At 48.4% G+C, this 13,989-nt stretch overlaps 1 long non-coding RNA gene and 1 pseudogene across 1 annotated transcript in view; both read right to left on the minus strand.

Moving 5' to 3' along the window:
• The window catches only part of LOC135269680 (uncharacterized), a 165,262-nt gene that overhangs the window by 136,284 nt on the left and 14,989 nt on the right, over positions 1–13,989 (minus strand). Inside the window, exons 2-3 of the long non-coding RNA XR_010337929.1 lie at positions 12,694–12,785; positions 12,021–12,152 (exon numbers count right to left, since the gene is read on the minus strand). This is a non-coding gene — a long non-coding RNA (uncharacterized LOC135269680). The remainder of the gene's footprint in view (positions 1–12,020; positions 12,153–12,693; positions 12,786–13,989) is intronic.
• LOC135269723 (small ribosomal subunit protein eS17-like) lies at positions 11,299–11,693 on the minus strand (annotated as a pseudogene).

Genomic DNA, 13,989 nt, shown 5'->3' on the forward strand with positions numbered 1-13,989 from the left:
AATTCCCACTTATTATGGGATCCAGTGGGACCCTTCCTAGAAGAGGCTGAGTTTCACAATCCTGGTCTATCTGATTTGGAGAGTTCTTAGAACCTGGGGAGACACCCCACAGGCTTTGTCTAAGGACTATTTACAGCTCTTTGAACCTCAGAATAAGAAGACTAAAGTGAGAAGTCAGAGCAGAGAGTAGGCCAATGCTACTTTGAATGCTCAAAACAAGGGGGTGGGTCCTACCGCTTTCCACATCTGAGCATAGCCAGCCCAGCCAGCCCAGAGCCCTCAAAGTCAAGCCCTTCATTGGTCAGCCTCATGGCATTCTTGATCCAATGCCCTGTGACTCTAAACAGCCAGCTTCTGCAAAAGGAAGAAGAAAGTCCTGTATTTCTTCTGGGCTCCTACAGGCTCTTTAAAACAATGCTGTTTCTGTTTCAGATGATGGTATCCTGAAATGACCTGTGCACTCCTGCAGCTTCTCATGTGCCCAGTCAATAATAAATTGACCAACTGACATTCTTAGAGATGCCACTGAAAACCCAGTGCTGGGTTGGACCTATGGGGAGACCCAGAGGTTCATAACCCTGTCTCTGCCCTCAAGGAGTTTAGCGTCCAGGGATTTAGGTGGTATTTGAGTCACTTTGGACTTCACCATGGGCACAGGAAAAAAGTCCAGGAAATGTCTTCCTCAGTCTCAACCTGGCAAAATAATGTCCCTGCTGACATTTCCCTGTGTTGGAAATGTTTACATAGGGATTGCACTGTGCAGAGCGCTATAGCACATGGATTTGCCTTTGTAGGTTGTACTTTACTTGCACATCTCCGAGGGCTGAGGAGGAGAAAGTGAAGAACATGGTGATGAGCCCCACTGTGGCCAGCACTGTGCCAAAAGATCTTTAAAGGTGGTGGTTTTAGCCTTACAGCCACCTGGGTGGGCAGTATCGTCATTCTCACTCTGCAGTGGAGAAATTGCAGCTCTAGGTACTGAATGCTCTGGCTCAGAGGGCTCGGGCTGAGAGTGTACCCTCATGAGCTGGTGGGGAAGAAGGCTGGCGGCAAGGTAGCTGGCAGCTTAGGAAGCACCTGGGCTGTTTGCTAAGGGGTGAGACTTTCTTCCAGAAGCTATAGTGGGCCCAGTACAGCAGTGAGAGAGCCATCTGATCGGATCTGCTGGAAAGCTGTCTGGCAGCTGTGTGTGGGCTGTCTGGGTGGGGAAGGGGGAGGAAAGATTGCAGAATGAGATCAGAGAGAGGACTGTGGATGGACAAATCTGTTGTCCCTCCTCCACCTACCCCAGGCATACCGAATAATGGTCTCTGGAGTCAAAACAAGCATTTTATTTTATTTTATTTTATTTTGAGACAGGGTCTCCTTCTGTCATCCATGCTGAAGTGCAATGGCATGATCTCAGTTCACCGTAACCTCCACCTCCTGGGTTCAAGCGATTCTCCTGCCTCAGCCTCCCAAGCAGCTGGGATTACAGGTGCACAGCACCACATCTGGCTGATTTTTTGTATTTTTAGTAGAGATGGGGTTTCACCACGTTGGCCAGGCTGGTTTCGAACTCCTGACCTCAAGTGATCTGCCTGTCTCAGCCTCTCAAAGTACTGGGATTATAGGCATGAGCCGCCATGCCTAGCCAAAGCAAGCATTTTAATAACCCATTTTAAAATTTTAGACCCAAATCAGTGGCACCTGTATTTATTTCGATAATCAAAAGTTGGCTAAATTGAGCCAGCTGAGTGAGAGAAGGTTGTTCTGTGAGCACTATCCTGGCAGGTGGCTGCTAGGAGGACATACTAGAAAAGATTGGCCATCATGACAGAGTAAGAGCAGGAGAAGGCACCGACGGGGTTTGGGATTTAGGCAAACCTGAAATTGATTTCTGGCTTAGCCATTTACTAGTCATGAGACATTGAAAACATCATTTAATCTCTCTGATCTTCTTTATTTCATCTATAAAATAAGGGTCAGCTGGGTGCCATGGCTCGCACCAGTAATCTCAGCACTTTGGGAGGCTGAAGGGGGAGAATCACTTGAGCCCTGGAGTTTGAGACCAGCCTGGGCAATGCAGTGAGACCTTGTCTCTTCAAAAAATACAAAAATTAGCCAAGTGTAGTGGTGTGCACCTGTAGTCCCAGTTATTTGGGAGGCTAAGGCAAAAGGACTACTTGAGCCCTGGAGGTCAAGGCTGCAGTGAGCCATAGTCACTATACTCCAGCCTGGGCAACAGTGAGACCCTGTCTTTAAAACTACGATACCATACCATACCATACCATACCATACCATACCATACCATACCATACCATATGGGTCATCAACCTTCTCTTGCATGATTGCATGAGTACTATATTCAAAGTGATTAACACACCACTGGTACTTGGGCTAGCACCACTAGGGGCTAGCTAATATCCTCATTCGGAGCTGGGAGCCACAGTGATGGGTCACACCTGCCCAGCCCCTTCCTGTGGAGCAACACTGCCCTTCAGTGGCTAAACAGGGAATGAAGGTATGCCAGCTGCTCCCTCCCCACCCTGTATTCCATATCTCAGAAGAGTTGCAAGGGTCAGACCTGCCACATACACTTTTCACAAAAGTTGGAGCTACCTTGGCCAGCAGGCGACAGGTTTCACTGTCCCCAGGACAGCGGGCCCTCAAGCCCAGTGGATTCTGAATCTTGGGCTGGAAAGAAAACACAACCTCAAGTAGCCTTGGAACAGCTCTCTAGAGATGGCCATGACCTCCAACCCGCTCCACCCTGGCCACAAGAATAGTGTGAATGAAAAGCAAATGCCAGTGGCACACCTGGCAGCTGCTGGCAAAACAGGAAGGAAGCCATTCCACAGACACTTAGCGGGCACCGTCCAGACCTCTGGTCCGTGCTAGGCTGCAGATACGTGGCCAACGAAAAGGAAGCTGACTAGTTGGGAGAATTTTGCCATTAACGAAACCATCACCCAGATACATAATTGCAGACTCTAACAAGGATCTGAGGGGAAGGCTCAGGGTGCTGACTCCACCGAGGACAAGAAAAGTGGTGCTCCTTGGTGCTACCGTGGGCTTCATGAGCACCTCCTGGCCAAGCCGCTGCCCCTGGGCCCTTAGCACACTGTGAACATTGAAATGCTCACTGCTTCTGGAAGTGGGCTGATGTGGCTCTGGGCTGTCTACTCCTCCAGCTGGTAGATAGGAGTCAGGGAAGTCACCAAAAGATGAACAGGCGTTATTAAGTACTGGTGGAAACCCAGGAGCGGGAAAGCCATGCTCAAAGGCTCCAAGGTGGGCCCAGCACAGTGGCTAACACCTGTAATCCCAGCACTTGGGAGGCCAAGGCAGGAGGATGGCTTGAGCCCAGGAGTTCGAGACTAGCCTGGGCAACATGGCAAAACCCTGTCTCTACAAAAAGTTTTTTTTTAAAAAAAAGGATTAGCTAGGTATAGTGGTGTATACCTGTAGTTCCAGTCACTCAGGAGGCTGAGGTGGGAGGATTGCCTGAGCCCAGGAGGTAGAGGCTGCAGTGAGCTGTGATTGTATCACTGCGCTCCAGCCTGGGCAACAGAGCAAGACCTGCCAAAAAAATGAAAAAGCCCCAAGGTGAGGTCCCATGGGGATATCTTTAAAGAAATGTGTCTGGAGCCCAGAAACCCAGAACAAGAGTAGTGGAAGTGGCACTAGAGCAGTAGGCAGGGGCCAGGCCTTAGGCACTGGGGGCCGGTATCGTGGGCGTGGTCTTGATCCTAAGACAGTGGGACACCATAGGCAGTGCTCCTGCCTCCCTGCCAGCTGTCCTCCTCCAGGGACAAGTCCCCTCTTGCTGCCTCCCTCCTCCCCTCACTGGCATCAACTCTTTTCTGGATTTCATCCTTTTCTCCCAACTCTCAGTAACATCCTCTCAAATTGTGTCTGGGATTTTTTTTCTTCCTCCTTTCTTATTGCAGTAAAATTCTGTTAAATAAAAACTGGCATCTAAAACTATACTCCAGGCTGGGCACAGTGGCTCATGCCTGTAATCCTAGCACTTTGGGAGGCCAAGGTGGGTGGATCACCTAAGGTCAGGAGTTCAAGACCAGCCTGGCCAACATGGTGAAACCTCGTCTCTAATAAAAATACAAAAATTAGCCAGACGTGGTGGCACATAGTAATCGCAGCTATTCGGGAGGCTGAGGCAGGAGAATCGCTTGAACCCGGGAGGTGGAAGTTGCAGTGAGCTGAGATTGCGGCATTGCATCCAGCCTGGGTGCAGCACAAGACTTCATCTCGAAAAACAAACCAAAAAGCATACTCCAACCAGGCCCAGTGGCTCTCGCTTGTGATCCCAGCACTTTGGGAAGACAAAGTGAGAGGATAGCTTGAGCCCAGGAGTTTGAGACCAGCCTGGGCCACATGGCAAGACCCTGTCTCTAAAAAAAATTTTACTTAATTAAAAAATAAATAAAAACCACACTCACACTTCTAATCTGTAAGGATTTCTTGCCAGCACTGTGTGCTCATCCCTGTGTGTCTGAGCCTGGGGATGAAAGAGGAAATGTGCTTCTACCTTGCCCCTGAGGGGCTTCCCATCTCACCCTGAATCCAGAGGCTGCCTCTCAGCCAGCTGCACTACTCCATTCTGGGCCCTTTCAATGGAAATGGCACTTGGAAATGCTTCTTCTCTCTCTCAACAGTTAGGTCCTCACATAGCCACCAAGCCAGTGGTCAGGGAGTGCATCTTGTGAATGGTTTGAGGTATAGAAGAGCACTGAACTTGGGAGTCTGAAAACGTGGGTTTATGGGCAGGGTGGCTCACACCTGTAATCCCAGCACTCTGGGAGGCCGAGGCGGGTGGATCACGAGGTTAGGAGATTGAGACCATCCTGGCTAACATGGTGAAACCCCATCTTTATTAAAAATACAAAAAATTAGCCGGCTATGGTACACATCTGTAGTCTCAGCTACTCAGGAGGCTGAGGCAGGAGAATCGCTTGAACCCATGTAGTGAATCGAGATCATGCCACTGCACTCCAGTCTGGGCGACAGAGTGAGACTCTGTCTCAAAAAAAAAAAAGAAAGAAAGAAAGAAAAAGAAAACGTGGGTTTGTAACCTGGCCCTGCCATTTTTAAGGCTGTGTGTCCTTAAACAAGACTTCTCTGAGCCTCAGTTTCTTTATTAATAGAGTGAGGTAAACAAGACCTTCCCTGACTACCTTGCAGAGCGTTTACAGGGATCGTACGGGGCACCATGGTGGTTCCTGGAAGGCAGTCCTTAAACAGGTGCCACCCATGAGGACGTTTTCACCAGCCCACGGTGAGATGAGGAAAATAAGGACGATGAAAGGAGGTATTTACAAAGGTAGAGGCCTGGCCTGTGCTCTGAGATTGTGTCTTTCTTGGGGTTTATTTATGTTGAAATTACATTTACTTTATGAAATGATAGTGATGTTAGCAGATTTTTTAAAACTGCTTTTACTTGACAAAATAAAAGGATAGGCTGGCGTGGTGGAAAAATATAAAAAATTAGCTGGGTGTGGTGGCAGGCACCTGTAGTCCCAGCTACTCAGGAGGCTGAGATGGGAGGATGGCTTGAGCCTGGGAGGTAGAGGTTGCAGTGAGCAGAGATCACACCACTGCACTCCAGCCTGGGTGACAGAGCAAGACCTTGTCTCAATAAATAGACAAACAAACAAATAAATAAATGTACGTATGTAACCGCCCAGTGGGTTCACCTTGCCGACTGCCTAGACAGGGCCAATTTATCAAGACAGGGGAATTGCAATGGAGAAAGAGTCATTCACTTCGAGCCGGCTGTGAGGGAGAGTTGGAGTTTTATTATTACTCAAATCAGTCTCCCTGAGCATTTGGGGATCAGAGTTTTTAAAGATAATTTGGTGGGTATGGGCTCAGGAAGTGGGGAGTGCTGATTGATCAGGTTGCAGATGGAATTATAGGCGATTAAAGTGAAGTTTTCTTACTATCTTCTGTTCCTGGGTGGGATGGCAGAACTGGTTTATCTTGTTTTGTTTTGTTTTTTTGAGACGGAATCTTGCTCTGTCACTAGGCTGGAGTGCAGTGGTGATTTCTTGGCTCACTGCAACCTCCGCCTCCTGATTCCAAGTGATTCTCCTGTCTCAGCCTCTCTAGTAGCTGGGACTACAGGCGCATGCTGCCACATCTGGCTAATTTTCATGTTTTTACTAGAGACAGGGTTTCGCCATGTTGGCCAGGATGGTCTCGATCTGCTGACCTTGTGATCCGCCTGCCTCGGCCTCCCAAAGTGCCGGGATTACAGGCATGAGCCACCATGCCTGGCCAGCAGAACTGGTTGAGCCAGATTATGAGTCTGGGTGATGTTAGCTGATCCAGCTGATCCATCAAGTACAGGATCTGCAAAATATTTCAAGCACTGATCTTAGGTTTCACAATTGTGATGTTATCCCTAGGAGCAATTTGGGGAGGTTCAGACTCTTGGAGCCAGAGGCTGCATTACCACTAAACTGTAATTTCCAATCTGGTAGCTAATTTGTTAGTCCTGCAAAGGCAGACTGGTCCCCACGCAAGAAGGGGGTCTTCGAAAAGGGCTGTTATCAATATTGTTTCGGAGTCAAACCATAAACTGAATCAAAGTTAGTTCGGCCTATGCCCAGGAATGAACAAGGACAGTTTAAAAGTTAGATGCAAGATGGAGTTGGTTAGGTTTGGTCTCTTTCACTGTGAATCTCTTCAGTTATAATTTTTGCAAAGGCGAGTTCAAGCAGAACAGCGTGTGGCACATATGGGCACTCAAGAATGCTAGCTGTGATTGTTGGCTGGGCGGGGTGGCTCCTGCCTGTAATCCCAGCACTTTGGGAAGCCGAGGCTCATGGATCACAAGATCAGGAGTTCCAGACCTGTCTGGCCAACATAGTGAAACCCTGACTCTACTAAAAACACAAAAAAATTAGCCGAGTGTGGTGGTGTGCACCTATAATCCCAGCTACTTGGGAGGCGAGGCAGGAGAATCACGTGAACCTAGGAGGCGGAGGTTGCCGTGAGCCTAGATCGCATCATTGAACTCCAACCCCAGGCGGCAGTGAGAGACTCTGTCTTAAAGAAAAAAAAAGAGAATGCTAGCTGTGATTATTGTATTATTTTTCCTCCCCATCGCAGCTCACCTGGTCACAGCTGCCTGTGCCAAATGTTAACCACCTGGCCCTCTGCTTCTCCTTCCCCATCTACAAGGCATGTCCACATCTGTCTCACAAAACAAGGACTTTTAACTATGCTTTTCTTTTTTTTCTTTCTTTTTTTTTTTTGAGACAAAGTTTCACTCTTGTCGCCCAGGCTGGAGTGCAATGGCACAATCTCAGCTCCCTGCAACCTCCATCTCCTGGGTTCAAGCAGTTCTCCTGCCTCAGTCTCCCAAGTAGCTGTGATGACAGGTGCCTGCCACCATGCCCAACTAATTTTGTATTTTTGGTAGAGATGGGGTTTCTCCATGTTGTTCAGGCTGGTCTCGAACTCCCAACCTCAGGTGATCCACCCATCTCAGTCTCCCAAAGATCTGGGATTACAGGCGTACAGGCATGAGCCACTGCACCAGGCCTTTTCTTTTCTTTTCTTTTCTTTTCTTTTCTTTTCTTTTCTTTTCTTTTTTTAAGACAGTCTTGCTCTGTCAACCTGGCTGAAGTCCAGTAGCACTAATCTCTGCTCACTGAAAACTCTGCCTCCCAGGTTCAAGCGATTCTCCTCTGTCTCAGCCTCCCGAGTAGCAGGGATTATAGATGTGTGCCACCACACCTGGCTAAATTTTATATTTTTAGTAGAGATGGGGTTTCACCATGTTGGCCAGGCTGGTCTCCAACTCCTGACTTCAAGCCATCTGCCCACCTCAGCATCCTAAAGTGCTGGGATTACAGAGTGAGCCACTGACCTGGTCATTAACTGTGCTTTTCTTTCCACCTAAAAATCTGCCATTGAGGCTGGGCATGGTAGCTCATGCCTGTAATCCCAGCATTTTGGTGGCCAAGGTGAGTGAATCACCTGAAGTCAGGAATTCAAGACCAGCCTGGCCAACATGGTGAAACCCCATCTCTACTAAAAATACAAAAATTAGCTGGGCGTAATGGCACACACCTGTAGTCCTGGCTATTCCAAAGACTGAAGGCAGGAGAATCGATCACTTGAACCCGGGAGGCAGAGGTTGCAGAGAGCTGAGATCACACTGCTGCACTCTAGCCTGGGCGACTGTCTCAAAAAGAAAAAAAAAACAAAAACTCTGCCATTGACTTGCAAATGAGGAATTGCTTCCAGGTTCTCAGCAACCATTTGCTACAGGTAAGCCAGGAAGTAAACTGGGAAGCCAAGAACCTGGGAGAAGCACCTGCTTGGCAGAGGCCAGGTTTTTGTTTGTTTGAAGACAAACTTTTCCTAGTTTACTATTCCTCTTCAGAACACAGCCTCACAATACCTTCCATGCGTATCAGATCTGTGTGCTCCTGGCCATTTGCTAAGAGGACATTGCAGCATTGGTCCCTCTTGTGATTACAGGGGTACAGGGAGCTGAAATGTGGATCCCCTGAAGACTTTCTTTCCAATAAGAGAGAACTTGGCCAGGCACAGTGGCTCACACCTGTAATCCCAGCACTTTGGGAGGTCAAGGTGGGCAGATCATGGGGTCAAGAGATCAAGACCATCCTGGCCAACATGGTGAAACCCCGTCTCTACTAAAAATACAAAATTAGCTGGGCGTGGTGGTGCGCACTTGTAGTCCCAGCTACTCGGGAGGCTGAGGCAAAAGAATCGCTTGAACCTGGGATACTGAGGTTGCAGTGAGCTGGGATCGTGCCGTTGCACTCCAGCCTGGGCAACAGAGTGAGACTGTGTCTCAGAAAAAAAAAAAAAGGGGGCCGGGCGCGGTGGCTCATGCCTGTAATCCCAGCACTTTGGGAGGCCGAGATGGGTGGATCAGGAGGTCAGGAGTTTAAGACTAGCCTGGCCAAGATGGTGAAACGCCATCTCAAAAAAAAAAAAAAAAAAAAAAAAGGTCCTATTGTGGCCAGGTGGGGCAGCTCACGCCTGTAATCTACCTGTAATCCTAGCACTTTGGGAGGCCAAAATGGGGGATCACTTGAGGTTAGGAGTTCAAGACCAGCCTGGCCAATATGGTTAAACCCCATCTCTACTAAAAATACAAAAATTACCCAGGCATGCTGGCCCCTGGCCCCTGCCTGTAATCCCAGCTACTCGGGAGGCTGAGGCAGAAGAATCACTTGAACTCAGGAGGCAGAGGTTGCAGTGAGCCAAGACCACACCATTGCACTACAGCCTGGGTGACAGAGTGAGACTCTGTCAAAAAAAAAAAAAAAGTCCTATTGTACAGCAGGACCCTCTTCTATTTTCTCTTTCTGTCATTTTTTTCTTTTTTTTTTTTGTGAGAGACAAGGTCTTGCTCTGTCACCCAGGCTGGAGTGCAGTGGCACAATCATGGCTTATTGCAGCCTGTGGGCTCAAGTGATCCTCCTATCTCAGCCTCCTGAGTAACTGGGACTATGGACAAATCACCATGATGAACTAATTTTTAAATTTTTTGTAGGGATGGGGTGTCACTAGGTTTCCTAGGATGTTCCTGAACTCCTGGGCTCAAGCAGTCCTCCCACCTTGGCCTCCCAGAGTGCTGGGATTACAGTTGTAAGGCACCATGCCAAGCTGGAACCTTTTCTAGATAACAGCATTAAAGCAGCATGTGAGAAGCTGTAGTGGGCAGAAAAAGGGTTAGCTTTAGTGGACAGAGAAGATTGGATGGTCCGAGAGTAGTCTCTACAGAGAGACTTCAGGATCCTCTCACCCATACCCAGAGCCCCCAAGGGCTCTCAAGTGCCGCAGATTTTTCCAGCCTAGCCTTTGTCTCCTATTCTAAGGCAAACACCCCTACAAGGATCATATTTTGAGCCTATCACACATTCATGCATGCCTTGCCATTTTTCTTAGTTTGTTGTTTCATTCATTCATGCATTCATTCCTGTATTCATCAATACCTTCTGCAAATATTTATTGATCTGCTTTTACAAGCTCAAGCTCACTATTCTCAGGTTGTCAGTGGCTATCTGTGTGACCCCCGCCTCCCAGTCCCATACCTTCCAGGGCAGCAGTCCCAACCTTTTTGGCACCAGGGAACAGTTTCATGAAAGACAATTTTTCCAAAGACGAGGGTGGCAGGGGATAGTTTTGGGATGAGTCAAGTGCATTCCATTTATTATGCACTTTATTTCTATTATTGTTACATTGCATTATATAATGAAATCATTATACAACTCACAATAAGGTAAAATCAGTGAGAGCCCTGAACTTGTTTTCTTGCAGCTAGACGATCCCATCTGGGAGTGATGGGAGACAGTGACAGATCATCAGGCATTAGATTCTCATGAGGAGCGTGCAACCTAGATCCCTTCCATGACTGTTCACCAGTGGGGTTTTGCTCCTGTGGGAATCTAAGGTCGACACCCAGCTGACAGGAGGCGGAGCTCAGGCAGTAATGCCAGCCATGGGCTGCGGCTGTAAATACAAATGAAGTTTCACTCGCCACTCCCCTCCTGCTGTGCAGCCAGGTTCCTAACAGGCAGTACTGTTCTGTGGCCCGGGGATGGGGACCCCTGCCCTACAAGAGTTCTTCATCTGTGAGGAAGGAGACCCAAGCATCTAAGATCACCTCCCCCTTGATTTTCACACTGCATTTCAATACAAGTAAAGGCTAGCAGACAGGGCTGCCACGTTAATCGCACTCCTATAGATAGCAGGCATGGTATGGGGGAATCTTTCCAGAAGGCATTGTTTTTACTTAAACAAGATCAAACCCCCACCCCAAGCCAACTCCAAGGACCAAGACCCTTTCACATGTAATTTCTAAAGCTGTAAACCCAAGACCCTTTCAGGTGTAACATCTAGAGTTGTAAGCCTACATAAAGCCAGAGATTTCCTTTGTTAGACAAGCTTAGCTATTAGGCAACTATGTCACCTTGCTCTCAGCTGAAATAAATCACCCCTTCCTTCCTAGTTCAGCGTCTGACATGTCTGTTTCTCACAACCATTCCTGCTTTATCTGTACTCATGAAAAGTTGATAAGTCACCTAAATCACCTTTAATAAGAGGCCAGTAAGTTGATATGTCACAAAAGCAGAGCCAGAAAAAGACTCTCTACCCTGCTATAGCCAGGACCAGCCACCTAATTTACAAGTCTTAGCACAAAATGAAAATGTGGGGCCCCGGCTAGGTGTGGTGGCTCATGTCTGTTATCTCAGCACTTTTTTTTTTGTCCCTGATTTATTGAAAATAAGACAGCATTGCAGAAAAGATTCAAACAGGCCCCCAAGGCATTTTGAAATTCATCCCAACTGTAAGCTGAGTGACCTGCAGGTTGGACAGACTGCTGAAGTCCATTTCCTTAGTATCAGAATCTACTTCAATGATCTCCCAATCCAGAGCTGAGACCTCAGGAACATAATTGTCTCTCCTTTCTCTCTCCTCCTCCTGCAGCTTGATGGAGATACCTCTTACTGGGCCTCTCTGAATCTGCCTCATCACAGGTGAGACAGCCTGCTATGTCATTGCGGCTTCTTGATGGCCAAGATAATGGCCATCTCCTCACACACGCGCTTGTTCACCTGGAAGTCTTTGCCCAGGAGCATGTAGTACTTCTCTATGATGAGCCGGGCCGCCTTCTTCACAGTTTTGGTGCGAATGCGGCCCATGTTGGCGGGTCCTTTGTAAAAGAGCATATCCCAGCATTATCCCATTATCCCATTTAAGAGACCGATATGGGAAGATTGCTTGGGCTCAAGAGGTTGAGGCTGTAGTGAGCCATGATTGTGCCACTGCACTCCAGCCTGGGTAATAAAGCAAGACCCTGTCTCGAAAAAAAAAAGAAAAGAAAAGAAAATATGGGTAGGCAGAAACAGTGCCATTTGAGGCACTAAAATACAAACTTTTCCTTTCTTCTGTGGTCTCTCTCTTGCCCTCTCTTGGTGTTTCTTATTTGCTATTTGATGCTATGCTTTTTTGGGTGCAGGTATACTTGCAGGATGAGTGCAGACCCTCGCAGGCACTGCGGGGTGAGGAGTAGGAGGTGGGCTGCCCGTGACTGCATATCCACGCACAGTTCACCAGCTTCAGGAGTCCTCTGACTAGACCACCAGACTGACATGCCATCTCTGCCCAGGAGCAAGGATGAGGTGAGGGCGTCAATTTTCCCTTCCCATGGGCCTCCTGCCCCAACCCGTGGCTGCTGGGAGACCCCTAAGGGATTAAATCTGCATTCCAAAGCAGACTCAGCACCTGGCTAGGAGATGGGTGAGAGGCCAGTTCCTGCTACTGATCATCAAAGGCACCTCAAAGGCACTCATCAAAGGCGCTGCCAGCCCAGGGCAAGGATGGCTGCCACCTGCCTCTCCCCAAAATGCCACAGGGTGCACCGGCTCAACCCCAATTCTCCCTGTGCCCACAGCTAGGCCTATACAGCAGGCAGAGGTCAGCAAGGAAGGCGAAGTCAGGTGGGGCCTGGGGAACCAGGGGATGGGGAAGAGGCAGCTGACAATTGTTCCAGGGAAGCAGGGAGAGGCAGACCACGCCTGGGCCAAGACTCCAAGCCCTCAGTGCGTGCTGTGTTGCCCCATTGGACTTCACTTGTAAAACGTAAATGCAAAGATAAAATTATTAAGAATTCCAAGATAAGGTGGGCGCAATGACACACACCTTTAGTCCCAGCTGCTCAGGAGGCTGAGGTGGGAGATCAACTTGAGCCCAGGAATTTGAGTCCAGCCTGGGAAGCATAGCGAGACCCCCATCTCAAAAAACAGAAAAGAATTTTAAGACAGTAGCCATAGAGCATTACCCCCCGCCCCAGTACAGGACCCTTTCGAATGGAGCTCTTCTGAGCATGAGGCCCTGTCTATGCTGGATGCACACCCACAAAACCAGCCTTGACTTTTTTTTTTTTTTTTTTTTTGAGATGGAATCTAGCTCTGTTGCCCAGGCTGGAGTGCAATGGCACAATTTCTGTTCACTGTAACCTCTGCCTCCTGGGTTCAAGCAATTCTCCTGCCTCAGCCTCCTGAGTAGCTGGGATTACAGGTACATGCCACCAAGTCCAGCTAATTTTTGTATTTTTAGTAGAGATGGGGTTTCCCCATGTTGGTCAGGCTGGTCTCGAACTCCTGACCTTGTGATCTGCCCACGTTGGCCACCCAAAGTGCTGGGATGACAGGCGTGAGCCACTGCGCCCGGCTGCTTTTTTTTTTTTTTAAAGAGAGGGTCTCACTATGTTGTCCAGGCTGATCTCAAACTCCTGAGCTCAATTAATCCTCCTCCCACAGCCTCCTGAGTAGCTGGGGCTACAAGTACACATCACCACCACCCTGCTGAGATATGGTAGCTTTCTAACCAAAACATACCACCATGCAATGGAGAGCATGTAACTCTTTATTTGGTCATACAAATATATCTGAATAAATTCCAACTCTCTTGTGGGGCCCTTTTTTCCTATGTCTGCACAGAAACCGGCACTAGCAGGATTGCAACTGAGGCAGATTCGAGAATTAGCAGACTCTGGCTCAGGCAGGACAATAGAGTACCAGGAAATTTCTTTCAAGGAGCTTTTGTTGTTGTTGAAACCCAGTCTTGCTCTGTTGCCCAAGCCAGAGTGCAGTGGCGCAATCTCAACTCACCGCAACCTCCACCTCCCAGGTTCAAGTGATTCTTCTGCCTCAGCCTCTCAAGTAGCTGGGATTACAGGCATGTGCCACCAAGCCCAGCTAATTTTTGCATATTTAGTAGAGACGGGGTTTCACCTGTTGGTCAGGCTGGTCTCGAACTCCTGACCTCAGGTGATCTGCCCACCTCAGCTTCCTAAAGTTCTGGGTTTACAGACGTGAGCCACCGCGTCCGGCTCAAGGGGTTTTTTAACCAAGAGATGGTGTAAACCCAGAAACCAGCAAGAAGAACATGATGGACTCTCTGTGAGGCCCCAAACCCCAAATCATGAGCCTCCAC

The sequence above is a fragment of the Aotus nancymaae genome, unplaced genomic scaffold (assembly GCF_030222135.1).
Source record: "Aotus nancymaae isolate 86718 unplaced genomic scaffold, 86718_ANA_hifiasm-v0.15.2.pri h1tg000057l, whole genome shotgun sequence".
Taxonomy (NCBI): domain Eukaryota; kingdom Metazoa; phylum Chordata; class Mammalia; order Primates; family Aotidae; genus Aotus; species Aotus nancymaae.